The following is a 27,065-nucleotide window of genomic DNA, read 5'->3' on the forward strand; positions in this document are numbered from 1 at the left end:
TTTAACATTCGCCAGATCGCCAGATAGCGTGCTCATTCCCCAATACTGCTCTGATTCAGTTTTACTTCTATCACAATTGGGAGAAAAGAGTGTTTTAAGCCGGAGCTCTCCATTCTCATAGCAATGGCCTCACCCAGCAATGGGAAGAATGTGGCCCTCCAGATTGTCATTAGACTCCAGTTCTCTTCAGGACCAGACACACACACACACACACACCACGATGCATAGGTTCATCTGAACCTATGCTTACACACTTGCTTTTTACCTTCTCTTTCCAGACGGAGGCCTGTCCAAGTATTCCCCCTCCCCTCTCCAGAGCTTTTCCTGCAAAAACACGCTTGTGAAAACTGAATCAGAGGGTTTTCTGATGATTGATGTTTGCTCCAACTGAGCTTTAAAGAGTGGGTTTCCACAGGGAAAGCGCCCAGGCTAAAGAAGAGGGAGACTCGGACATGGAGCTTTAAATTGTGGGCCATGCTGGAAAGAGCTAAGGGAAGTTAAGTGTAGATAAGTCCTGAGCCCTTTGGCAGGGCTGATGTGGTTGGACTCCAATTCCCATCATCACTGGAGGGCTGCAGGTTACCCATCTCTCACCTAACTCTCGACGCCCATCCTGAAGCATGCAGGTTTATCACAATTTGACATGAATGCTGGAACACCCCAGCCCAAGTTTTAATGCAGTTGTTCAGGTTCTAGATCTTAAGCATGAGAGACCTTCAAAATGCAAAGCCATTTCTAATTTGCTTCCCAAATCCTCAAGCTCACCTGCTATGAAAAACTACTAATCACGGCAACGGCCATATCCCAATCACCCCATTTCCCTGCATTTAATATAAAATTATTTGCACAGAAAGGCTAAGGTACAAATGAGTTTCAAATCAAGACAGAAATAAGTGCCCAGCAGGACACACCAGAATCTGCAGATAGTGAGGATGACAACTCATAATTAAAAGGACACCAAGCAAGAGAGAAAAGATACAAGGCATCAGTATTCAGAACACTTTTTAAAAAAAAAAACAAAATGTGGATTTTGCATGCAATGGATGCTGTCAGCTATAAAACAGATCTGGGAGATCCCAATCACAGAACTGTGTTGCATTGCAAATGGCCCAGCCCAGTGGGAAACATCTTCCATGCAAGAACTCCAGGGAATGATCCTGGCTCAGTGTTAAGAGTGCCTGCTTTGCATGCAGAAGGTCCCAGGTTCAATCCTCAGCATCTCCCTGCCCGAAACCTGGAGAGCCACTGCCAGCCAGGGGAGACAATACTGAGCTAGTGATCTGACTCAGGATCAAGGCAGTTTCTGATGTTCCTAAGTTCCATAGAAATGAATGGGATCTGAGCATGTATACCACTGAGCTAGAGGAAGTTTTGCAGCTGAATTGTTAACCAAATGTCTGATCCCAACATGAGCACTCGCCTCTTTAAGGCTCTCATGAAGCCAGTGTATTTCAAGTAGCATGAGCAATGGATCTCTTTCCTGCCTTTGGAGGTAAGACTAGACATTTGTAACACCACTATTTATGTAAGCCTTCAATGTTTCCTTTTTTTGTACTTCAACGTCTTAATTCTGATGGCTGCTATGTACTCGTTGTGTAGTTCATTATTCATTATTTTGATTTACTATTTGGTTGAACTCTGGGTGGTTTTATATTTTATCACTGTCATTTTTTAATTATTATTACTATTAGCTGCTTTGAACATCTTCTGAAAAATAGGAAGGATAATATTTTTCTTAAAAATAAATGAATGAATGAAATGAAATGGAAAAGACTGTTGTAAGATATCTGGCCCTCATCTTACTAGGAAGTCATAAAAAAGAAAGGAATGTAGAGTAGACCTATTTGTATCAATGAACTTGTTGAGCCATGACCATTGAATCTGATGGGTAAACTTTGAGCATGACATCATTGGATGCAACATCATACACACACTCTCTCATCTATTTCAATATCATCTAAATCTATATCAGCCTCACTTACCTCTGAGATTGGACATAAGGATAAAACTTGGGGAGGAATAATAATGCGTACACCCTGTCCTGAGCTCCTTGAAGGAAGCAGGGGGACCTAAGAATGTAAGAGCCTGCTGATCAGGCCAATGATCCCAGTAGCCAGCTGGATGCCTTAATGGGAAACCACCGTGGTGGCAGGGCAGGGCCTTGCTAGTAGCCACTGATAGCCTCAGATGGACCTTTGGACTAATCCTGCAGGCCTCTTCCTACCTTCTTAGGAGATGTTATCCCCGGGTGTTTAAAAAGAAACATCAGCACTTTGGACAACATCTGTTTATATAGAATAAATGGGATTGTGGCAAAATCCATTGGGAATGTCTCATGCACAACACCTACCATTGCAGTGGAGGAGCCCCCTATGCCGTGCACTTGAGCAGTCAACATTCAGTTCAAAAGGGCTTGGGCAGGAGACCTTCCCTGGGGATGAGGCCCTCACTTTCCGAGAGATGTGCGCAAGCAGATGAGATGTGAAAGTCACAAAGCATACTTCAAGCGTGGCTTGAAAGGAGATCTCAGGCAGCTGCTGCAACACAGCTATTGGTCAGGAAAGCATCACACATATTGGTAGTGAACCTGATTCTCAGAGGGCCAATCCATATGGAATGGACAGAGAGAGATAGAGATAGAGATAGAGATAGAGATAGAGATAGAGATAGAGATAGAGATAGAGATAGAGATAGAGATAGAGAGATAGAGATAGAGATAGAGATAGAGATAGAGAGATAGAGAGATAGAGATAGAGAGAGAGAGAGAGAGAGAGAGAGAGAGAGAATGGAATGGAATGGAATGTCCTGGAAGGGGGCAGAACCATCTGGCTGGACAGTAGCCCCCTACTGAGACACTGGGTTGCAGATGTTACTTTCATACTTTTAATCGCTTCTGCATCGAGTAGAATTGCCTTTCCTCCCCCCCCCCACTCCCACTGCACTTCCCTTTTCATAAATTGAAGTGTTCCAGTTGAACAAATCAAGCAGCATATTTACTCCACATGCTCAATTATACATGTGCTGCTGTGTTCAATTATACATGATGGAAGAGAAGATGGAGAAATGCTATTGGGTGACAGAGAGAAGGCGGAATTACTCAACACCTACTTTGCCTCTGTCTTCACCCAAAAGAAAAGTGATGCCCAACCTGGTGATAACAGAATAAATGATGTAAGGAGGAGCTGCAGCTCAAGATAGGAAAAGAGGTAGGAAGGGAACCCCTAGCTACTTTAAATGAATTCAGGTCTCCAGGGCCTGATGAGTTGCATCCAAGGTACTAAAGGAGCTTGCGGATGAAATTCCAGAGCCTTGGTCTACAATCTTTGAGAATTCTTGGAGAATAGGTGAGGTCTCTACAGACTGGAGGCGGGCAAATGTTTTCCCCATCTTCAAAGTGGGGTGGGTGGGAGAGAAGACCCAGGTCCTAGAACAGATAATTCAACAGTCAGTCTGCGAGCATTTATGATTACTAAGACGCAGCATGGGTTTCTCAAAAATAAGTCATGCCAGACTTATCACATTTCTTTTTTTGTTGGAATTACCAAGTTGGTGGATCAGGGGGATGCTGTGGACATAATGTATCTTGATTTCAGTAAGGCTTCTGACAAAGTCCCCCATGATATTATTGTGAGGAAACTGGTGATGAAGCTTATGAAGGAGCTGGTAAAATGTCAGTTAACTGTTAGATGGCTTTGTAGCTGGTTGACAGACTGGACCCAAAGGGTACCTATTAAGGGGGTCTCATCTAGTTTGCAGATGACAAAGGACACTGACAAACTGGAACGTGTCCAGAGGAGGGCAACCAAAATGGTCAAAGGCCTGGAAACGATGCCTTAGGAGGAACGGCTAAGGGAGCTGGGCATGTTTAGCCTGGAGAAGAGGAGGTTAAGGGGTGATATGATAGCCATGTTCAAATATATAAAAGGATGTCACATAGAGGAGGGAGAAAGGTTGTTTTCTGCTGCTCCAGAGAAGCGGACACAGAGCAATGGATCCAAACTACAAGAAAGAAGATTCCACCTAAACATTAGGAAGAACTTCCTGACAGTAAGAGCTGTTCGACAGTGGAATTTGCTGCCAAGGAGTGTGGTGGAGTCTCCTTCTTTGGAGGTCTTTAAGCAGAGGCTTGACAACCATATGTCAGGAGTGCTCTGATGGTGTTTCCTGCTTGGCAGGGGGTTGGACTCGATGGCCCTTGTGGTCTCTTCCAACTCTATGATTCTATGATTCTAACAAGGAGGGTATGATATTTTTGTGAGGAAGCTGGTAAAATGTGGGTTGAACAAGGTAACTGTTAGGTGGATTTGTAGCTGGTTGATGGACCAAAGAGTTCTCATTAATGGTTCCTCATCATCCCGTCTTGGTCTCACTGTTGTTCAACGTCTTTATAAACAATTTGGATGAAGGAATTGAGGGGGTTCTCATTAAATTTGCAGATAACAACAAACTAGGAGGGGTAGCTGCAGTAAGGCTGCAGAAGGCAGAATCACAATTCAAAATGACCTTAACAGATTGGAGAGTTGGGTGCAAGCAAACAAAATCAATCTCAATAGCAACAAATGTAAGGTTCTGCACTTAGGCAGGAAGAACCAGATGCAGAAATATAAGATGGGGGTCACCTTGATTACTTACAGCACATGTGAAAAGGATCTAGGGGTCTTGGTGGACCACAAGGTGAACGAGTCAATAGTGTAATGCAGCAACAACAAAAAGCTAATGCTGTTCTAGGCTGCATCAACAGTAGTGTCCAGATCAAGGGAAGTAAGAGTACCACTCTATTCTGTCTTGGTAAGATCACACGTGGAATACTGTGTCCACTTCTGAACACCACAATTTAAGAAGGATGTTGACAAGCTGGAACGTGTACAGAGAAGGGCAACCAAGATGATTAAAGGTCTGGAAACTAAGTCATGCAAGGAGTACTTGAAGGAGCTGGGTATGTTTAGCCTAGAAAAGTGGAGATTGAGAGGAGGTATGATAGCCATCTTCACATATCTTAAGGGATGTCACGTGGAGGATATAGCAAGCTTGTTTTCTCCTGCTCTGGAGAGAGGGACTCAAACCAATGGCTTGAAGTTACAAGAAAGGAGATTTTGACTAAACATCAGGAAAAACTTTCGGACAGTAAGAGCTGTTGGTTAGTGAAATGGTCTGCCTCAGAAGGTTATGGGCTCTCCTTCCTTGGAGGTTTTAAAGCCAAGGTTGAATGACCATCTGTCATGGATAATTTAGCTGAGATTCCTGCATTGCAGGGTGTTGGACTAGATGACCCTTAGTGTCCCTTCAAGCTCTAACAATTCCATGATCCTGTTATTCTATTGCCATTGGTTATAGTGGCAGGGGCTGATGGGAGTTGTAGTCCAATAAGAACTGGAGGGCTGCCTTGACAAAGGTCCTTTGCTTGACTGGAAGTGTCACGGGTTAAAGCTGGGCTCTCTGCAGGAAAAGTCTTGATCACTGAGCTGTGCCCTCCTAGATCAAGGATAAACGCCCCCCCTCCCAGACCCAACATGCAGTGAACCAAGTCCTTCTTCATGAAGCCCATAGTTAAACTGTGAAACCCATTCCCCCAGGAGGCAGTGAGGACCACCAACTTGGATGGATGGGACATATTCATGTAGGATAAGGCGACCATGATGGCTGTGCTCTGTCTCCATAACTGGCTACAGCAATGCTTCTGAACACCAGTTGCTTGAGACAGCAGGAGGGAAAAGGGCTCTTTGCTTGGGTCCTGCTTGTCAGTTTCCTACAAGCACCTGGTTGGCCAATGTGAAAGCAGGATCCTGGATGAGATGGGTCCTCTTTGGCCTGATCCAGCAGGCTCATCTTATATTCTTTAAAGGTATGGCTACCAGCAACAGATTCCTCATAGGCAGCTCTCCTCTCCTCTGTCTCAGCTCTAAGAACTGGGGTGGAGAAAGAAGCTTGAATCCTGTCATCAGCAGACATTTCTTCAAGCAAACGCACAGAGTGAGTTATTGGCTTATCAGCTGCATGGCTGTCATCCTCTGAAACCCAAACATGGTGACAGCTTCCAACACCAAGGGGAAATAATCAGGAAATGATTTTTTCCAGCATCCAGTTCTCACAGTGTCCAACCAGATTAGTAAAAGTTGCACCCAATTATGAGTAATTTAATAGCCCATGTGATAGGCCTGCCCCCCCAATGCTTAAATGATGCCTTGGCACATGAACCAACACTTTAAAACAACAACAACACTGACAGTACTGTGGGATAACCAGCCTCATATAACCAGCATGCTTAAGTCTAAATGCATGAAGAGGTTAGGACCATAGAGTAATGTGTCCTGCTAGGCTTAGCTATGTCACTTCCCTTTACCTTGGGAGAAAATGAGTCATCAAGTTACTGTTGTACCCTACTTGAGAAGCTCAGCGTGTGAAGTGGTTTGAATTGGTTGCTGCGGCTCAGCCACATGGCTCTCATCAGGAACTGTTGAGTTCCTATACCAATAATCTAGGAACTTCTACCACTTTGTAAGTAAACTACATTTTACTGCCTATGCAACTTTTCTGACTCATGTATGGAAAAGCACATGAACCAGACCTTTGAAGAATTTGTAAGTAAACCATTTTTTAACTTACCAAACCTGCGGTCTTTTCCTATGCTGGGGGAAGAGGTAAACTTTTAAGGAACTTTTAAGGAACTTGGAAGGGCATGTTTTAAAAGTCTAAACCTATATTTCTACGCTTTACTTTGCTGATACTTTGTGATTTTAAATCTCCGCTGAGGTTCTCTCATCAAAGAGAACTTGCCCCAAACTTGGATATTGGTACCTAGGAAATTCTTTCTCTCTATATATAAATGTACCAACAAGAACAAGTACCTTTGGGCACAGAAGCATAGGCTTAATAGTTTCTTAAGGCTGAGTCCTGCTTGTCTTGTTTGAGTGAGAGTCCAATTAGCCATTTATTCCCCTATAAACCATCTTGAGCAGGTTGACACAATGCTGCTGCTGGTGGTTTGAGCATTGCTAACAAGCAATTGTCTGCCTGCTGTTTCTTTGGGAACAGGAGGAAAAGATTTTAACTTCTCCTTAGCACACACAGTTAACAGCCTATGAGCACTGATAGTTGGTGCTGCTTAGTTAATCTGTAGGCAAGATTACCTAGATTATCTAGGCTCTCTTTACTGGGAGGAATATTGACTAATTTTGGGAAATCCTGGGGGGAAATACCCTTCTCTCCAAGGATCCAGATGGTTTAAATGCTACTCAAACCACTTCTGTGTTCCCTTGTCTGTGGCTCCTGCAAAATGTCATTCCCTTATGTCCTTTGCCCTCACTCACCTTGGCCTTTGTTGCCCCCACTGCCACTGAACCCAGTTGGCTGTGGCCACTTATGTGACTCCCTTTATCCACCTGTGAAAACATCACATCAGACGCTAGGTTTAACATCATAGGCAAAAATTGTTTGAGTCACTATAACCAATCAAACGAAATGGCTGCTGGGGACAGTGAGGGCAAATGGGAGTAGCAAAGAGAAATGTCAGCAGCATTGACTACATCTGCCAAAAAATTCCCAGAGTGGGAGCCACTTGTTGAGACCAACAAAAATAAACATGCAAAAAGAAAAATCCATTTTCTGCTTTATACTCTCCAATAATCAAAGGCAGGAGACAAAGGTTTAAGGAAGATTCACAAACAAGTAGAGTCTCTGCACAGAGAACAGAACAAATTTTAGAGTAATTTTGGGGAAATCTCTCCATTCTCAGATTCAACCCTTTTTTGGAGGTAGGGAGGGTGTATCAAAATTTCTTTAATCTTGCCTACACAGAAAGGTCAGAGAAAGCCATTTTCTTCAGAAGCTACAGCAACAATTCAGGATTAGCAGAAGGTGTTCTGACATCTGCCTCCTGCTGGTCCTCTCAGTCTTCCTTCTGAAGCATGCAATGCTAACAACTGTCAGATGCAGGAGGCTGGATTAGATCTAGGGCAGCCATTCCTCTGTCCTGGTGTTTTTGGCACTGAGTCAACAGAGCACTGACACTCTCCCCCTGCAGCCAAAATGAGGGCAGGGGGCTCTTGTTCCTCAAATGTTGTCAGGCTCCAACTCCCATCTTCCCTGACCATGGGGGGGCACTCCAAGGGGGGAAACACAATGCCCAAATTTCCACATGTGCAAAAGTGAAACACAACTGCTTAGGAAAAGCACCAGGCTGCCTCCTTGGACATATTCTCAGCAGGGCTACAAAAAGTTGAGCCATAATGTTACTCATGAAAAGATCCATGATCAGGAGATGATACGTGAGATCTCAGGCCATTGTGGCTTTTTTGTTTTCATGCAAGTGAGAAATGTCCCCCCACCCACTACAAATATAGCCTTTCAAGATAAAAACACTTGAGGATATACATGGCCATTGCCTACAGACCAGTGATACATAAATGTTGGGTTGACAGCCATCTATGGTTTAATCATGGGACGCGGGTGGCACTGTGGGGTGAGCTCCCGTCATTCGGTCCCAGCTCCTGCCCACCTAGCAGTTCGAAAGCACCCTTAAGTGCAAGTAGATAAATAGGGACCGCTTTATAGCAGGAAGGTAAATGGCGTTCCGTGTGCTGCTTTGGTGCCGGTTCGCCAGAGCAGCTTCGTCACGCTGGCCACGTGACCCGGAAGTGTCTGCGGACAGCGCTGGCTCCCAGCCTCTAGAGTGAGATGAGTGCACAACCCTAGAGTCTGTCAAGACTGGCCCGTATGGGCAGGGGTACCTTTACCTTTACCTTTATGGTTTAATCATGGAAGTTCTCTGGGTGGAAGCTCAATCTGCTACTGGCAACTGGTCCAGTTGATCACAAAACCTAAGGGTCAGTGGGAGGGAGAGCAGCTCTGGGTTTTCAGTGGATCCCCAAAGTTACTGCTGATAAATGGTTTCAGTATCACAGTTCTTGCCTTGCACTAACATCCACCTGTCAGGCCTGAGATATTTCTTGGGTTGTTATTTGCATTTTAACCTCACTCTTCTTCAAGGCTCAAGGTGTTGAACATGGTTCTTCCCCACGCCAGGATTGTAACTCTCACAACAATCCTGTGAGGTGGGTTAAAGCTAGGAGGGAGTAACTGGTCCAAGGACAGAACCTGAACCCAGGACTCCCTGCTCCTAGTCCAGCTCCCCGTCCACTAGATCACAGCAGCTCCGTGCTGTTGACTTGCAGGCCTATAATTCAAATATTCAGAAGCTAGCAGGTGGCCCAAATGGCAGAACATGAAGAAGCAGCAATGTGAACGTACATATAGGAAAGAGTATGTCCTGGCACCACACCAGGTTCCGCACACAGCAAAGATTCAGTTTTGCAGGGTCTGCATTATCTCTGTTTTAGGATTAGTGCAATGTGAAACACAGCAACTGCTGTTATGTAACTCAACCCTCAGTATACAGTTGTCAGGCTGGGTAAATTTAACTCTGCAGGTTTAGGACATGAGGCCTCTTGCCAAAGATGTGTCTCTGTCAAGTGATCTGTGAGATTTAAAGGCACCTTGCTCCTGCTTCTATCCCTTCATGTTAAGGCGAGATTCAGCCTGGCTATTGGGAGCTTTAAAATTTTTTTTAAAAAATCTCTGTATTAACCCTTTTGGTGCCGTAGCTCAGTACCAGAGCACCTGCTTGGCCTGCAGAAGGTCTCAGGCTCAATCCCAGGAAGCTCTGCAAGTGTTCCCTGCCTGGAACCCTGGAAACCCCCTCCATGTTGGCAATACTGAGCTAGATACTGAGCTGGATGGAGCCTCAGAAAAGCAGCTTTCAGTGTTCCTATGCCTTTGGGACAGAAGCCTAGGGCTTCCTTCATTGGAATGGGCAAGGGGGCAGGCCTAAACACAGCAGGGCGGCAAGCTTGCCACATTTCAAAGTAAGAGGATACAGAGCCCAGTGTTTACAAAATAGCTACCTAGCTGCACTTAACAGCATGATGCCTTGGGACAGAAAGTTTCATGGCACAGAATTGGGCACAGAGGAAAAAGGTAAAGCAGACACAACATTGGGGTGGGTGCATCTGGCCAGCAAGTTGATAACTCAATTGCCTGAGCTGATCTGCACACATCATCTAAAGAGGAGGGGCTGTGTGCCTCTGGGCATGTGTGCAGGCACACACGCAAGAGGGCAGGTTGGCTGTGCCCACCTCCGGCCATGCCCACCACTGGCAATACGGGGCCCTGCAGGGTTGGACAAGGGTGAATGGGGCCCCAGGCCAAAGAAAGGTGATGGGTGTAGGTGCTTGCCTGCTCACCTGACATATGTGTCCAACAAGCATACCACAAAATGCCCAAAATCTCCCATGGTGTGTGTGTGCTTGTGTGCGTGCGTGCGTGCATACATGCATGCATGCATGTAACTATTTGCCTTCACCACAAGCTAAACTGGAAGCACGTCATGGACTGAGCTCACTTTCGGATCATCCTTTCAGGGCCCCCATTATCTGTCCCCACACTGCTGCTCCCATTCTGACGGCTGCTGCCTTATCCAATTGACTATGAAAAGCTGTCAGTCTAATGCAACTGAGCTCAAGGTAAACGCACTTTGAATCAGCCATCTGCCAGAGCCTCTCATGAGAAAGGCAACACTTAAAGATGAATTAAATCTCTTTCTCTGGACCTTTAATATTAGATAATTCCTACAGTTTTCCAGTATTATTATTATTGGGCACATATGTCTCAGATGACCCCTTCTTCTGGATATCCATGTCTGTGTAAATTTTATGAAATAAATAAATAAATAAATAAATGCAAACATGACCAGAGCACAGCAGCACTCTCCCTGCTTGCCTCCCTCGCAACTGACATTCAGAGGCATGTTGCCTCTGATCCTCAAGGCACTACACGGCCATCATGACTGGTAGCTACAGATAGCCTTATCCTCTGTGGCTTTGTCTAATCCCTCTAACAGCTGCCCAGGTTGGTGGCCAGCACCACGGTTTGTGGCAGTGAGTTTCATTAGTCTTTCCTAAACATTCAGCTTTGAAGGATGACTCCACCAGGTTCCAGTATTATGAAAGAAGGAGAAAGACCCCTCTTGGTCGTCTTTCTGCACACCATGCATGACACTATATACCTTGACCATGTCCCGCCCAGTCAGACTATTAGTCCATCAAACTCAGCACTGTCAACACAGACTGGCAGCAGCCCTCCAGGATTTCAGGCAAAGGGACTCTCTCTCTCTCTCTCTCTCTCTCTCTCTCTCTCTCTCTCTATTTTAAAATTTATTAGAAACTGCTAATCAGTTTACACAAATCATAAAATACACACCAAGATTTTCAATAAAATTCAGAAGACAAAAGCAAGTTGACCTAAAAAAAATAAGAAGTGCTTAGAGGTTTTGACAATAAAGCAATACAGTAGTACCTTGGTTAAAGAACAGTCCTGTTTATGAACGATTCGGTTTACGGACTCCACAAAACCGGAAGTAGTGTCCCGGTTTGAGAACTTTACCTCGGTCTAAGAACAGAATCTGAATGGTAAAAAGACACTGGCAGCAGGAGGCCTCATTAGGGAAAGCACGCCTCGGTTTAAGAACGGTTTCGGTTTAAGAACGGACTTCCGGAACAGATTAAGTTTGTAAACCAAGGTACCACTGTATACAAATTTTTAAAACAGATTTTTAAAAATAAGATTGATATGCATTTTAATGGGCAATTTTTCTTTTAAAAATAATGTATTTTTTGAACTGCTGATTTTATGCAAGGGGACATCCTCAACCCTACATGACGTTGCTGGGCACTGAAAACGGGACTTTGCTACATGCACAGAATTTATTCCTCTATAGAGTTACAATCTGCTTGGAATTCTTGGCATTCTTTTGTCCAACCCTGTATCCCTGCAAATCACAGAAGTAGCATAAAACCGTTGCTTGGCATTGCATCTTCAAATACACCCCTACGGCTGATTTCCTTTTTCATTGTTCCAGAGAAAGAGAACATACACCAAGCAAGAGGAGAAAGCTCAACACCATTCACATGAAAGCTTCTGCTCCCAAACAGCAGCACTGTGGGGGTCAGACCTAGTGAGGTAATTCACTCATTATCACAGATGTCTCTGGCTCCTCCATGGCATTTCCTGGCAGGCTGGCAGGCTTGCCCATCTGCAGAAGTGAAAATGCTGCAGCTACTTTGCTTCCATGAACCTTGTGGAAGGATAAAGAGCAGGCAATGTCATTGAGCTTCCACAGGGCCTGCTGTCACTGATGCTATGGGAAGGGAAGGGAAGCAGGGAGACAAGAGGCGAACTGGAAGAGCGGGAAGGGGGTCCCAGCCCAGAAATGTCTTTGGCTCACTCAAATGCTGTGAGGGTGATCATGCCCTGCTGGTGGTTTTGCCTGAATGGGCACTGGTAGCAGAATTGCATGGTCGAGCCTTCCCCCCTCCCCAAACTGTGAGAAGATAAGGTATGATTCCTGCATCGCAGAGGGTTGGACTAGATGACTCTTGGGGTCCCTCCCAACTCAACAATTCTATGATTCCAGAAGAAGAGCTCGGCTGGATCAGGCCAATGACCCATCTAGTCCAGCCTCCTGTTCTCATAGCAGCCAACCAAATGCCTATGTGATTCCCAGAAACTAGTATTCAGAAGTTCACTGCCTCCGACAGTGGAGGTAAAACAGAGCCACATATCTGCCAACTGTCAAAACCGGGACATGCAATTTTTTCCTGTGAGAGTAAAGCAACCATTTGGGGTACCTTGCTCTCACGCAATTTCGAGAAGACATCTCACCCCCCCAAAAAAACATGCTTTTTTTTCCAGGTCTACGATCTTGTGCAGTGCCCCAAAATGTGTGTTTTTGCGCACCATGCCCCAATAAACATTTTTTCATATCTGCAATCTTGTGTGGGATATGGAAGATGGTATCCTGGATTTGGACTGCTTTGTGCTGGAGGATATGTAGCCATCATGGTTGGGACCACTGAAGGACTATAAGTGGAGTGGCTCCATATTGTAGAACTTCATATGCCTGTAGAAAGCTAGCATGTCAGGGAAAGGGGTCTGGCTTATGCTTCTCTCCCCTCAGGTTATGTCTGTGTTCAGGGATTTTTGCTTCATAGGGGAGTATTCAGACCTACAACTTTCCACCTGCATCCTGTAATGGTAGAGTACAAGAGAGGCTGTACTGTTCAATCCTCCTAAATATGTACTAATACTCTGCAAAGGCATCCAGCAAAAAGTTACTTGGCTGTTTAAAACTGTAACAGGGGACGTTCTGCTGCTTGCCAAACCATAGAAGCCACACTGTCTCATGGGACAATTTTAAAACTTCCTGTTAAGAACTCTAATGTTTATGGTCTTCTACATAGATGGGGGAGGAGAATTTAAATACAGTGCCATCCAAGAAATCTAACCTGGAAAAATGCAGCTTGCTTCAAATGCAGTGCCAAGGAATTTGATTCAACTAGTGCTTTTCTGTCTGATCCAAATATTATTTTGGCAGCATTGCTAGAATCCAGAAGGCTCAAGTCAAATCTATTGCATGCTCCTTTGGAAGGATTTCCACACTTTCATGCTACAGCAATGCTTTTTCTGTATTTTTCTGCTGTGTTCTGATATTTCAAAGCACACGTGTTGTTACAAATGCCACAATATTTTTATTATGAGATACTACCAACCCCATGTTGCAGATTCAATCTGATATCAGAAGCATTCATACCAAAAACAGTGAATGCAACAGCCATTTGGGCAACGGCAGAATTGAAACATATATGCCAAATACACAGAGTTTTTTCCAGTCAAATTTTATCAAATGTGACTTCTTTTTTTAATCAAAATCAGAGTGCTCCAGACTTCACAGCATTTCTTGCTCTGATTCAGATTGATCAGATTCATTTGACAGACCCAATATCTAACATTGTGTGTGTGTGTGTGTGTGTGTGTGTGTGTGTGTGTGTGTGTGAGAGAGAGAGAGAGAGAGAGAGAGAGAGAGAGAGAGAGAGAGAGAAGATTTTATAATTATATTATATGCCTCTGTATTATGTTATATTATATAGAATGATGAAGGGATGGAGTAACTCTCCTATGAGAAAAGGCTGCAGCATTTGGGACTTTTTTTAGTTTAAAATAAAGACAAGGATGAGGTACTATAACAAAAGTTTATAAAATTAAGCATGGCACGGAGAAACGGACAGAGAAAAGTTTGTCTCCCTTTCTCATTACACAAGAACTCATGAACATCCAATGTTGAAAGACTTAGGATAGACATAAGAAAGTACTTCTTCATGCTGTGCATAGTTAAACGGTGGAACTCTCTGCCACAGGACGCAGTGATGGATTGGACAGATTCATGGAGGATAAGTCTATCCATTCCCATTTGCCATGGGGGCCGTCCTGGGCCTCCACAAGAGGCAGCAGCAGCAATGCTTCTGAGTCCTGGCTACAGTACCAGTTGTTGGGACCCCCAGGAGGGCAGAGGGCTCTTGCCTTTGGGTCCTGCATCTGCTTGGGTGGGTCACTGGTCTGATCTAGCAGGCTCGTCTCATGGTCTTATGAAAACAAAATAAAAAGCATGGCATGCCCAAGAAAGTTATCAAATATTCAACAAATATTTGAGCAGCTAAGAGAATAATCTACATCGGAATCCATAAAAGGGTTGCTGAAGAGACATTTTTGGAGCAATGCATTTCATTTCCAAATAAAGGGCAGATCATTCCAGAGGGACTTTATTACCTGGTCCCTAAAGGATGGAAGTAGAGATGCTTTTCTCTAGGGGGAGCCGAAGCTGCTTGAAAAACAGGCATGTCTCTCTCCCCCCCCCCCCCAACCCTCTTGGCAAAAATGCCAAAGCTGCTCAGGCTGCCCCCCCCCCCTTTCTGAAACATATTGTTTCGAGCGGGGATTGTTTTGCCAATAAGCATTAGATCTCTGCTTCTTTAAAATTCAGAACTGGTAGCACAGGCTGCCAGCCCATAATCATAGCTTGCTTTTTAACAATCGGCTAAACTTAGTTGTCAAATCCGTGTGCAGGAATCTTTTCCAGCAAGGCTGCAGCTTAATTTTTTTTTTTTTATCTAGCCAGAAGGAAGCTCATTAGAATAGTAGCAAGCTAAGCTAAAATTTGTTACGCTATCAAGAAGTTCAACTCGTGCTAGGGAAGAAGAAGGGGGCGGGAGCAGCCTTTTGCTCATAATCAGGGAGCAAAACATTCAAAGCAGTAAAAATGAGGGTAACCAGCAAAGGGCCTCATCAGCAGAGCAGAAGTGGAACAACTGGGCCACCAAGGGGAGACGAGGGCAGGAATGATAAGAAGCAGAAGGTTCCAGTGACTCTCAAATTCACTCTCAATGTAGGGAAGTAGAAAAATGTATTATTTCAAAAGGCATTCTGAATATATTCAGAGCTGCTTGCATATTCTGCATTTTTGCAGGAGCATTGAGAAAGAGAAAGAGCTCATGCCTGCTGCTGGCAACATTCTAGTCCTTATGACTCCAAGAATATGCCTAACCATTTGCGGGCTTTCAGGGAAATTTCTCGTCCCTCCACACAATGGGCTGAAGCTGAGGGGTTGGACACAGAAGTGTCTTTCTTTCACAGGAGTGACTCTCACACAAGTAGGATTTAAAAGAGAAGGGTAAAACAAGAAGTGGGTTTTACACAGAGAGGAAAGGGCAGGGAGAAGGTGTGGGGCCAAGCAAAGAGCTCACAAAACTCTTAAGCATGGGTAGGCAAACTAAAGCCCGGGGGCAGAATCTGACCCAATCGCCTTCTAAATCCTGCCCGCGGATGGTACCAGAATCAGCGTGTTTCTACATGAGTAGAATGTGTGCTTTTATTTAAAATGCATCTCTGGGTTATTTGTGGGGCATAGGAATTCGTTCAAATTTTTTTTTTCAAAATAAGGTCAGGCCCCCGACAAGATCTGAGGGACAGTAGACCGGCCCCCTGCTGAAAAAAGTTTGCTGACCCCTGCTCTTAAGGCACAGAATGACCATTTCTCCCCACTGCCACTGAACAAATGCTCAAGGACAGCCCTCCAGAGTCTGTACACAGCCCCTGGAAGTTTTGTGCTTCGGTTTGATCCTGATGGCTGATGAATCCTCAAAGGGTAGAAAAAGCAGCTGAAAAATCAACTCTATAGCTCAGGGCTATGAAACAGCAGAAGCACCAGCCACCAAAACCCAAAGTTTTGTCTGGGCTAGTTGGGGTGGGCGCTTGCATTATTAGTCTGATTTAGCAGTGGAAATGGTTGTTCTGGACTGGCTCATATGTAAGGTAGTTTGTGGTGCTTAGTGGTACACTTGCCGCAGCAGAGCCAGACACCTCCATATGCGCCCCAGTTGCATTAAAACATGTCTCTCTTGTATCGGTCTCTACAGTCACAGCAGGTGTTGTAACTCTCCAAAGGGTTGACTTCACCAGCAAAGGCACTTCCAAAACAGACGGAAGCCAACCATTTAGTGTGGTTGTTTCGTTTTTATAAATTGTATGAAATGCCAATGCTTTCTATTAATTTTTCTCTTTCCCCTGCACAACCACAAGCATCACATAACCGCAAAACTCATTCTGCACTTGTTTAAAATCCATCTTTTAGTGTGACAGTACTTACACTTTGGAACTCCTTGCCTATTGACATTAGGCAGGTGCCGTCATTGTACTGTTTTCGGCATCTGCTAAAAACAATTTTGATCAGACAAGCCTACACAGACATGTAGAATGTTGCTGTATACCTTAATCTGTATTTAGTATTTTGCTGATTTTAATAACTTTTTAAATAGTTAATTTTAACTGTTTTAACTGATATTTCTATTATCTTCTTTCTAAGCCACTGGGGGGGTTGTTCACAGTCAAGAGGTTTATAAATTTTATGAAAAAATAAATTTATTTTATGAAATAAGTATTTAAGTATATGTTTTAAAATGTAAGTTGCTTGGATACCTTTGAGGTAACAAGCGACTAATAAAAGTAATAATAATAAGTACATCTCTGCTGCTTCTGTAGCTACAACATTTGGTTCGTAAGGGCGGAGACAAAACACAGTTAGTGGAGGACGAGTCTCTCAGCTCCTAATTTTTCCAAATCTTCAGTTCAGTTCTCCATATCAATTTGTGATACACACACACACACAAAATATCCTCATGAAAATTCATCAGTCCTTTAGTGTGAATATCTCCAAAATTGTATCATTCTCTCATACACACACACACACCAATTTTGCCCAATATGCAAAGCAGTTTTTCCTAATATAATGCATTTTTGTATGTTATTTCCCCTAAAACAATGCATTTTTGCATACTTTACTGGGCTAGAGAACTGCACTCCAGAGAGAGACATGCAAAATCTGAAGAAGGGAGGATTTCTAAGGACGTCTGTGTTTCACTTCTCCACATTGTTTTGGAAAGTGTGGATTTGGCAGATTTGCCTAGAAGTACAAACAGAGTCAAACTTCTCCCATATTCCTACAACATGGGCATAGCCAGGGTTTTTGTTAGGGGGTCAGGACTTTTGCTGGGGAGGCAGAACTGACCAGACTGGTCAGTTAGTTAAGTATTTCTATTGTTTTACTTGATGGGGGGCAGCTGCCGCCCCCCTTGGCTACACCCATGCCCTACAACAAAGACACATAAAGTATGGGGGGGGTATCTCCCTTGCTGTCTCAAAGGCCAACCACTAGAGCTCAAAAAGCTCTTAAACTGTGGTGGTGGTGCACACACTTACTTCAGAGTAAGTCCACTGAACTCAGTGGGACTTCAATTCTGAACACAGATGCATGGAAGTCAGGCTGACTCTTTGCTAGGAAGAGAGAAGCACATGTTCTCCTCTCTGGAGATGATTTATCATTACACGCGAATTGCCAAAGGGAGAACTGAAGTCTCCATAAGCAGAAAGTCTCTAAATCACAGAGTGCATCATTCTTAAAATATACCTGGACTGCCTGGCTCCAGGCAACACTGCAGAGTCCAAAAGTAAGAAAAGTGCCCATGTGAGAAGAACAGAGGGGGGGTTGTCAGCTGGACATCAATTAGTGGAAGGGGGTGGATATTTTGGACTATGCTTAAAACTGCAGGTGGGTGGGGAGCCTAAAGGTGTGAGCTGTAGACACAGGGGGATGTGGGCGAGGGAGTGCGCTGAGCACCTCCAATGGCCACTAGAAGCCCACCAAGATGCTTTCAGTTACCGTATTTCATCATACAATGGCCAGGCATTTTCACACAAGGACTAAGACGTTTTTCTTACTAAATCGAACACAGATTCTCCAGGATTCCCTCTCCCATGATGTATCAACTGCCAGGAGGTGCAACCAACACACATACATACAGCAACAGCCACAACCAGCCCAGCACTGTGAAAACAGACACCTTCTTGCTCTGAACATTCATGCATCATGCAAACTTATCAGCAATCCAGAGCGACATTAGCATCAAAAACAGCTGGCACATATTCCAGGCATCAAAAAGAAGCCATGTCAGCACCAGGAAGGCCTTGCTGGGAATAGCGTTCCACAGTCAGGGGACCACAATGAAAAAGATGCTCTCCCTTCTGGCCACTCGCTGAGCCTCTCTCTAAGCAGACACCCCAGGAAAGGCCTCGACTAGGAATGGCACAGATTATGGAGGAAATAGGTGTGTAACAGCAGCCCTTGTGAGTAGCAGGCAGTAGTATGAGAGCTCTGGATTCTCTAGGTGTGACCTAAATGTTGCTGGGCACCTTCCCTATCAATGAGGCAGTAATCTTGGCTTGTTCAGCTTCTAGCCACTGGTCTGGGCTGTGTGGGAACACTCCAGATCTGGATTTGGGTGCAGCCACGGCAACAAGTCCACTTTACCTAAGAGGTCACTCTACCCCATACATGGATGCCTGACCACTTTGATCGGTGGGACTGGCATTCTTACAGATGCCGCATAATATCCGTTCCACACCTTGGAACTCCCTGCTTATTGATGTCAGACAGGCACCTTCAGTGCTAAGAACATTTTTGTTTAGGCAAGCTTATCCAGATGCTTCAAAAGCTGTTGAAACTTGAATCTATTTTTAGTCTATTTTCTTTTAAGTTTTAAAGTTTTAAATGACTGTTGTTAATTCTTCTTATTGGTAATTTTATTGTTTTATCTTTATTGTAAACCATTTAGAGGTGTGTGGAGGGTTGTTGTTTTTTACAATCAAGTGGTGTGTATGTAAATTTTATGAAATCAGTCAGGGAAAATGGCTGAAACTCCACATACACAAGAAAGCTAAATAGCCAAAGCAGGGGATCTTCTTGTGAGGCTGCTCCATCTCCTTCTGATTTGAGATAACATCACTACCTAATTATAATAGTCTAAATAGAAATAACATGAATTCTACTTTCTGAAACCTTGAGTTTTTGTGCAGAGCTGACAACCCAGTTCAGTATTCTAAAGACAACACCCAGACCAAAGGGGACTTCATGCAAAGGAGCATGAAGTCTTTCATCGGTAATATTACAACTGCCTGTCTTTTCTTCACAACAGTTCAGGTAGCACAATGGGGTCAGCCAGTCATCTTAACAGAAGCCATGGCAGCCTGAAATTTGCAGGAGATATCTACACAATAGATCAGGGATGGGGGATCAATTACCCTCCAGATATTGCTAGACTCCAATTCCCATCAGGCCTAGCCAGCATGACCAATGGTCAAGGATGGTTGGAGATGTAGTCCAAAAGCATCTGAAGGGCCACAGGTTCCCCATCCCCATATGGACCTAAAAGAGTAGTTATTATGTTTCCCTCCCAAGGAATTCTGGGAACTGTAGTTCTATAGGAAGGAGAGCGAAGCAGAATTCTCAGCTCTCAACCAAGTGTAAATTCCTTGGATTCTTAGTGAGGAAGCTGTTTCAGCTAAAGTGGTATAAAATTGACACAAGTTTGTCATGTAGAGATAAGCCAGTAATCTTGAAGGATGAAATCTAGTTCCTCAAGCAACCAGGCATCATGCTTCCATTGTTCAACATGCCACAGGGTCAATATAGTGACAAAGGTACACACATGTTAATAATCATAGCCAGAAATAAGCTCAAAAGAAACAGACCTCTACCAAGTTTCAAGCAGCTGAACCTTCAGCACCCATGAACATCTTTCCCAATTTACAGGGTGGCAGAGACACCTGAAACAGCTCTCAGTCATATTAGTCTGTTGCAACAGCTTAAGAGTCCTGTGGCATCTTAAAGACTAACAGATTTATTGTGGCAGCAGCTTTCTTGGACTACAGCCCAGCTCCTGATGGAGTGGGATACAGTCCATGAAGGCGTAGGGTGCAATCAATCTGTTAGCCTTTAAGGTGGCACAGGACGCTTTTACTGTTTTGAAAGCAGCTCAGAGAAGCTGAAAGCAATTCACATTTACACAGCTGGCCAACAGGGTAAGACAAGTCAGTAAGCTTTCAGCCTTGGCAGGGCTCAAGGTTCCACATTCGCCCACCCGCAGACTGAACCACAAAAACTCCCGTAGCACTCTGCACACCTGCATTAGGCGAAGGGACATCAAACAGGGCAGGGAAGCCCCAGATGGTCTGTGCATTAGGCATGCACATCTGCAAAGGACAACTGCATGCTCAGACTTCTCTGTGCAAAGGCTTTCCATGTGTTCCAGAAAAACCCTCATTGTGCAGGGTTCCAGAATGCACGGGTCATCTAAGCACAGAGACTAGACTGTGCAGAGATGTCCACATCTAACATGGCAGCAGTGTCACACAATCTTGGGAGAGAACAGAGGCACCATCCCATAACTCGAATGCCACTCCTTGACATGACACAAGCACGGAACAGTGGGTTGGGGGCTCTGCAAACCCCTGCAGTGTGCAAAACTCATTTAAAGATTTTAATCCTTATAAAAGGATTGGGCAAAGGCATGGAAAAGGTTATGGATGGCTCCTAGCCACAATGGCTATGCTGTCTGCCTCCCTGTTTGGAGGCAGTAAATGCTTCTGAATACCAGTTGCTGGAAACCACAGGAGGGAGGGAGATAGGCAGAGCTCTTGTGCTCTGGTCCTACTTGCTGGTTTTCCACGGCACCTGGCTGGCCACTGTGGGAAGAGGATATTGCATGACATGGGCCCCCTATGGCCTGATCCTGCAAGCACATCTCACGTTCCTATCTTATATTTCTTTCTCTACCCAATCTTCCAGTGTCTCTTTTGTGCAGAAACAGCACAATCCTAGCAGTAAACTGGCATCCTTGAAAGCTGTAATGCAACTGAGTCCGACAATGGAGGTCATCTCGATCCAAGTGCTGCTGCTTTGCCACCTCCAGCCAGCTTTTGCATTCAGCTTGCTCTCACACTGCTGCTGGCTTCCTTTCCACAGCACCTTTTCACGCTGCTATAATGCCAGCCCTGGTGTCGCTTCTTGGAGCACATCAATTCCTTAAAACTTGCCACCGTCCTAGTGGGTTGCTTTAGAACTCTATCAAAAATTATTAGATCAAATTACAAAATGAAAGACACCGCAGCGGGTTGCTGCCACTACAGCACTAATGCATTTCTGCCATTCAGCAAGACTTTTACTGTTGCTCCTCAAAAGCCAACAGCCACAAGCTGCTTAAGCGATCTTGGCAGCAGCAGCAGCAGCAGCAGCAGCAACAGCGAAAGAGGCTGGGGCAGGGCAGGGCAGAGCAAGCCAGGGCAGGGCAGGATACAAATTTCCCAGTTGTATCAAAAGGAAAACCAAAACATCCTGTGGATGCATGGTGCCTTTGATACCGCCATGTGTGTGACTTGGTGTACACTGTGTTTATGCACAATTTAACCCATACAAACTAGTTCTTTCACATTATTGTTCCCACCTTACCTTACATGTGCCCACTCAACTGCTTTGATTGGCAGAACTGGCACTGTTACAGGTGCCACATAATACTCAAAAGACTTACTGAAATCAATATTAGTAGTAACAGCAGCAGCAGCAGTAGTAGTAAAGGATATGTACATTTGTATATATATGTGCACTTGTATACTCCATGAGTATGAAAAGCAGATTGAGAATATATGGGTAAAATATGCAGGAGAGGGAAACAACAGTGACCTTACTGTAGGTCTCTGCTATAGACTGCCAAGCCAGACTAAAGACTTGAAAGATGCCTTTCTAAAGAAGATTTCCAAACATAGTAGTCATGGGAAACTTCAATTTCCCTGATATCTGTTGAAACTCAAATTCTGCCAAGAATGTAAGGTCCAACAAATTCCCCCATTGCCTTGCTGATAACTTCATTTCCCAGAAGGCAGAAGAAGCAACAGGGAGGAACTGATCAAATAAGTCGAAGAACTCAGAAACTTGGGAGGAAGTGATCGTACAAAGGCAAGGGACAGCTGAGTGTAGTTGGACGCGCACTCTGGACTTTAAGAAGGCCAGTTTCAAAAAGCTTAAGGAGCTACTGGGTGTGATCCCGTGGTCAGAAATATTCAATGAGAAGGGAGTCCAAGAAGGATGGGAGTTCCTAAAAGGAGAAATATTGAAGGCCCAAATGCAGACAAAACCAACAAGAAAAAAAAGTGGGAGACATCTAAGGAAACCGGTGTAGCTGCATAAGGAGCTTACAGATTTGCTGAGATTAAGAAGGGCATGTATAAGAAATTGAGGAAAGGAGAAATCACAAAGGAGGAGTATATATAAGTAGCCAACAGTTGCAGGAGGAAAGTCAGGCTGGCTAAAGCTCAGAATGAGCTCAGGCTTGCAAGAGAGGGTAAAAATAATAATAAAGGTTTCTTCGGCTATGTCCAAAGTGAGACGAAGAACAAGCAAGTGGTAGGTTCTCTGCATGGGGAACACAGAGAAATGCTATTAGGTGACAGAGAAAAGGCGGAACTACTCAACACCTACTTTTCCCTTGTCTTCACCCCAAAGGAAAGCAATGCCCAACCTGGTGACAACAGAATAAATGGTGTAAGGAGGGAGCTGCAGCCCAAGATAGGAAAAGAGGAGACTGAGAGGAGATATGGCAGCCATCTTCAAATATCTCAAGGGCTGTCACATGGAAAAGGGAACAAGCTTGTTTTCCCTTCTCTGGAGGGTAGGACTCAAGGCAACGGCTTCAAGTTATAAGAAAGGAGATTCTGACTAAACATACGAAAAAACTTTCTGACAGTAAGAGCTCTTGGTAATGGTCTCCCTCAGGAGGTTTTTAAGCAGAGGTCGGATGGCCATCTGTCGTGGATGCTTTATCTGAGATTCCTGCATTGTAGGGGGTGGACTAGATGACTCTTGGGGTCCCTTCCAACTCTACAATTCTACAATTTTATTATTTATTATTTATATGTTGCCCATCTAACTGGGTTACTCCAGGCAGTATGGGTAAGGTAAAGGTAAAGGTACCCCTGCCCGTACGGGCCAGTCTTGCCAGACTCTGGGGTTGTGCGCCCATCTCACTCAAGAGGCCAGGGGCCAGCGCTGTCCGGAGACACTTCCGGGTCACGTGGCCAGCGTGACATCGCTGCTCTGGCGAGCCAGAGCTGCACACGGAAACGCCGTTTACCTTCCCGCTAGAAAGCGGTCCCTATTTATCTACTTGCACCCGAGGGTGCTTTCAAACTGCTAGGTTGGCAGGCACTGGGACCGAGCAACGGGAGCGCACCCCGCCGCAGGGATTCGAACCGCCGACCTTTCAATCGGCAAGCCCTAGGCGCTGAGGCTTTTACCCACTGCGCCACCCGCGTCCCTAGGCAGTATGGGTAGCTTCCTACAAATAAAAACACAGTAAGACATCAAACACTGAAAACTTCCCTATACAGGGCTGCTTTCGGATGTCTTCTAAAAGTCAAATACTGGGTAGTTGTTTATTTCCTTTATATCTGATGGGAGGGCGTTCCAAAGGACAGACACGACTACTTAGAAAGCCCTCTACCTGTTTCCCTCTAACCTCACTTCTTGCAGTGAAGGAACAGCCAGAAGGCCCTTGGAGTTGGATCTTAGTGTCCAGGCTGAATGATTGATGTGTAGATGTTCCTTCAGGTATGCAGGGCCAAAGCCATTTAGGGCTTTAAAGGTGAGCACCAACACTTTGAATTGTGCTTGGAAACATACTGGGAGACAATGTAGGTCTTTTAAGACCGGTGTAATATGGTCCCAGCAGCCACTCCCAGTCACCAGTCTGGCAGCCACATTCTAGATTAGTTGTGGTTTCTAAGTCACCTTCAAAGGTAGCCCCACATAGAGCGCATTGCAGTAGTCCAAGCGGGAGATAGCATTCTTCTGATACACCAAGGTTGTAACACTATCAAAAAAAGAAATGAGATTTGTCTGGCATGACTTGATTTGAGAAACCCCTACTGGGTCTTAGTAATCAAAGTATTTTCCTAAGTGCTCACAGGCCAACCATTTAAGTATCTATTCTAGGACCTTTCTTGGTATCAACGTCAAGTTGACAGGTGAAGACAGAGGCCAAGCAGGTGTTGAGTAGTTCTACCCTCTCTTAGTCATCAAATAGCACTTCTCCATCTTCTCCATGCACAGGGCCTAGTACGTGCTTGTTCTTGCTCTTGTTTCAAACATAGCCAAAGAAACATTTATTATTATTTTAAACCTCTCTTGCATGCCTGAACTCATTCTGAGCTTTGGCCCACCTGACCTTTTCCTTGATCAGGTTCATGAGACTCTTAGCAAACACATTCCTGTGAACTGCTGTGAGGTGCAACCTATCTGTTGCCAGAGGTCCTTCCTCACGGACGCCAAGACCATGGTCCAAGCTACACCTTTTCTGATGATGCCAGCTGCACAGCCAGTGGCTTGCTTCCAGTATTTTCCTCTTCCTGGGTGACAATATTCAACCAGAAGGCATGATGAAATAAACATCTATTCCCCAAGGCCCTTTAGCTTCCTGCCCAGAGTCTCATAGTATGTCAAAGGCTGTGTCTGGCAGTATCATTTGTACCCACATGAATCAGAAGGAAGGGAGTTGTGGTCAGTGGCTTTGTAAGACTTGGCAACTTCTCCATCACATTGTGAATATTTGCACATGGAAGATAGCACATCTCCTGGGACACCCTGTTAACTCAACACACTGCGGCCTCTGTCCCCCTCAGTCCCCTACCCCACCACATGCCTCTTCCTCCTGTGAGGAGTGGCAGGAATCGTCCTGTCCACTATACCTTCCACAGACACCTCAGTGTAATATGAAGTCTGCAGCTGCTGTCCTTGCTAATCTAGCTCAGAATTGGTGTCTGAAGTGAGTGCATGAGATCTATTTTACAGCTCCAGTGACACAGCATGGCATCTGAAAGCCCTGCTTCTGTGTGCCATGTTCCTCCAGAGGTTCATCTCCTGGAATGGGCAATCTTCCTCCTCCTTAGGGGCACCCCACCTACGTCACTGTTCCAGGACAGTCCACTTTGCTCTATTGAGAATTTCTTGATCTTGCCCAGTAGCTCGAAATGTGGATAGGCAGGCCTTAATTTGCTGTACCTTCTCTTCCAGCAAGATAACCAGCTTGCACTTACTGCAGGTATAGTTTTGCACATTCTTGGGCAGGAAGACAAACATGGCACAGGTGTTGTAGGTCACTGCAGCAGCTCCCTCACCATCTATGTCTCTTGGTCCTATGTACACCATGAGATAGCACTTTGGACCTCCCCATCCACAATGCCATCGCAAATGCCCGTTTACAAGTGCTGGTCACAAGCATCCAGAGAATCAAGTACCCTTCATCTGTGCTCAGGATACGTGCACTTTTACACTGCTGGTTTCAACTTCTGTCCAAAATATATTATTATTATTATTATTATTATTATTATTATTATTATTATTATTAAAAAATTTATAATGTTACTGTTGTGAGCTAGACTAGGCTCCCCTTGGGGAGGAAGAGCATGTTATAAATTTGGAATGATTGATTGAAAAATAAATAAATATTCCAAATTCATGAAGTTTAGCATGAATGTAACCCTATGTGTAGCTTCCTAGAGCTAAGCTCCATTGAATTCAGTGTTGCTTACTTATCCAACTCCATAGGTTCAACCTGTAAAACACATTGAGTCAAATGCTGAAATGCAAACTTTAACTTTGGATTAGAAATGCAAACAATCTTGTGAAGAAGTGTTACTGGTTAAACTGCTCACCTGAAGTAGAAACTCCATCAAAGAAAAGCAGTATCTAGCCCCTCTGCTTGGTTATTTTTCTCATTATGAGAAAACTATGCTAACCCTGTCACAAACTTGTAAGCTTCCTCATCACTACATTCAATTGCTGGAGCAAGGAGACTTCATCAATGATTCCAGGACTCTGGCAGATGACATCACTCCCACTTTGAATAAATCCCGAGTCAGGTTCCCCTTCCACTACACCCCTAAGGATATCAAATGGCAGGCAGCTGCAGCGTTCATCCACAAAGCCTTTGCTCAGAGAGTCAATGAGCTTCCAGCTCTGCTGCAGATGTTATGCTAGAAGGAAATGCCAGTTCCACTTTTCCAACCATTTTACACACTGGAAGCAGATATTATTTTCTGCCAACTCCATTATTACATCATCATCATCATCATCATCATAACAGCCATTGCAAATATCTCCCTTCTCCTGAGCATAGAAGCCAGAACTCCTGCAAAAGCAGAGACACTCCTGCTTTGGCCAGTGTTGCCATCCACAAAGGAGGCCCATTGCAGCCCCCTACCCTCAGCTAAGGCTTTCCGTGGTGGATGCTCTCCCGCCCCTGAACTCAGCCGGTCCCCTTAACCTACGTATTCCCCCCCACCCTGTTACTTCCATTCAGATTGTTACATAAGGGCAGTGCTTGCGTGCTGAGACACACACACAGAGCCTGTGTACATTTTCACTTTCCCTCCTGATTTAATCCTCTCTACAATTGGTTTGGGGGTGGGCGGGGGACAACGAGGATAGAGAAAGAGAGCAAAGCAGCATCACTGCACATTTGGGTCAGCAGGTTAGCAGTTTCAAAAGCCTAAACCGTTTAAGATCACCGTGATAAGGATGGAGCACAAGTCGCCATCGCCATCAACTGTTGAGGTCGCCTTCTACTCCTTCTCCCAGGCCTTTTTTTATTTCTATGGCAATAATAACAGGCACACACACTCAAACTCTGGTTACATAATTTCCCACAGACTTGCATGGCTCAGGCTGGGAAGGAAACAGAGATGTGCAGAGAGAGAGAGAGAGAGAGAGAGAGAGAGAGAGAGAGAGAGAGAGGAGT

The 27,065-nt window shown here is 44.7% G+C and overlaps 1 protein-coding gene and 2 long non-coding RNA genes across 3 annotated transcripts in view; 2 read left to right on the forward strand and 1 right to left on the reverse strand.

Annotated features, from left to right (window-relative positions):
• Positions 1-27,065, reverse strand: part of RORA (RAR related orphan receptor A) — a 359,488-nt gene that overhangs the window by 330,025 nt on the left and 2,398 nt on the right. The window lies entirely within an intron of this gene.
• Positions 1-27,065, forward strand: part of LOC310831821 — a 44,006-nt gene that overhangs the window by 2,326 nt on the left and 14,615 nt on the right. The gene's annotated exons all lie outside the window — the stretch shown is intronic.
• LOC310831833 lies at positions 5,884-14,511 on the forward strand. The gene is made up of 3 exons (XR_014558007.1): positions 5,884-5,970; positions 11,912-12,012; positions 14,247-14,511. It is a non-coding gene; the product is annotated as an uncharacterized lncRNA (long non-coding RNA).

Source organism: Podarcis gaigeae, assembly GCF_964106915.1.
Source record: "Podarcis gaigeae genome assembly, chromosome: 14".
In the NCBI taxonomy this organism is placed as follows: domain Eukaryota; kingdom Metazoa; phylum Chordata; class Lepidosauria; order Squamata; family Lacertidae; genus Podarcis; species Podarcis gaigeae.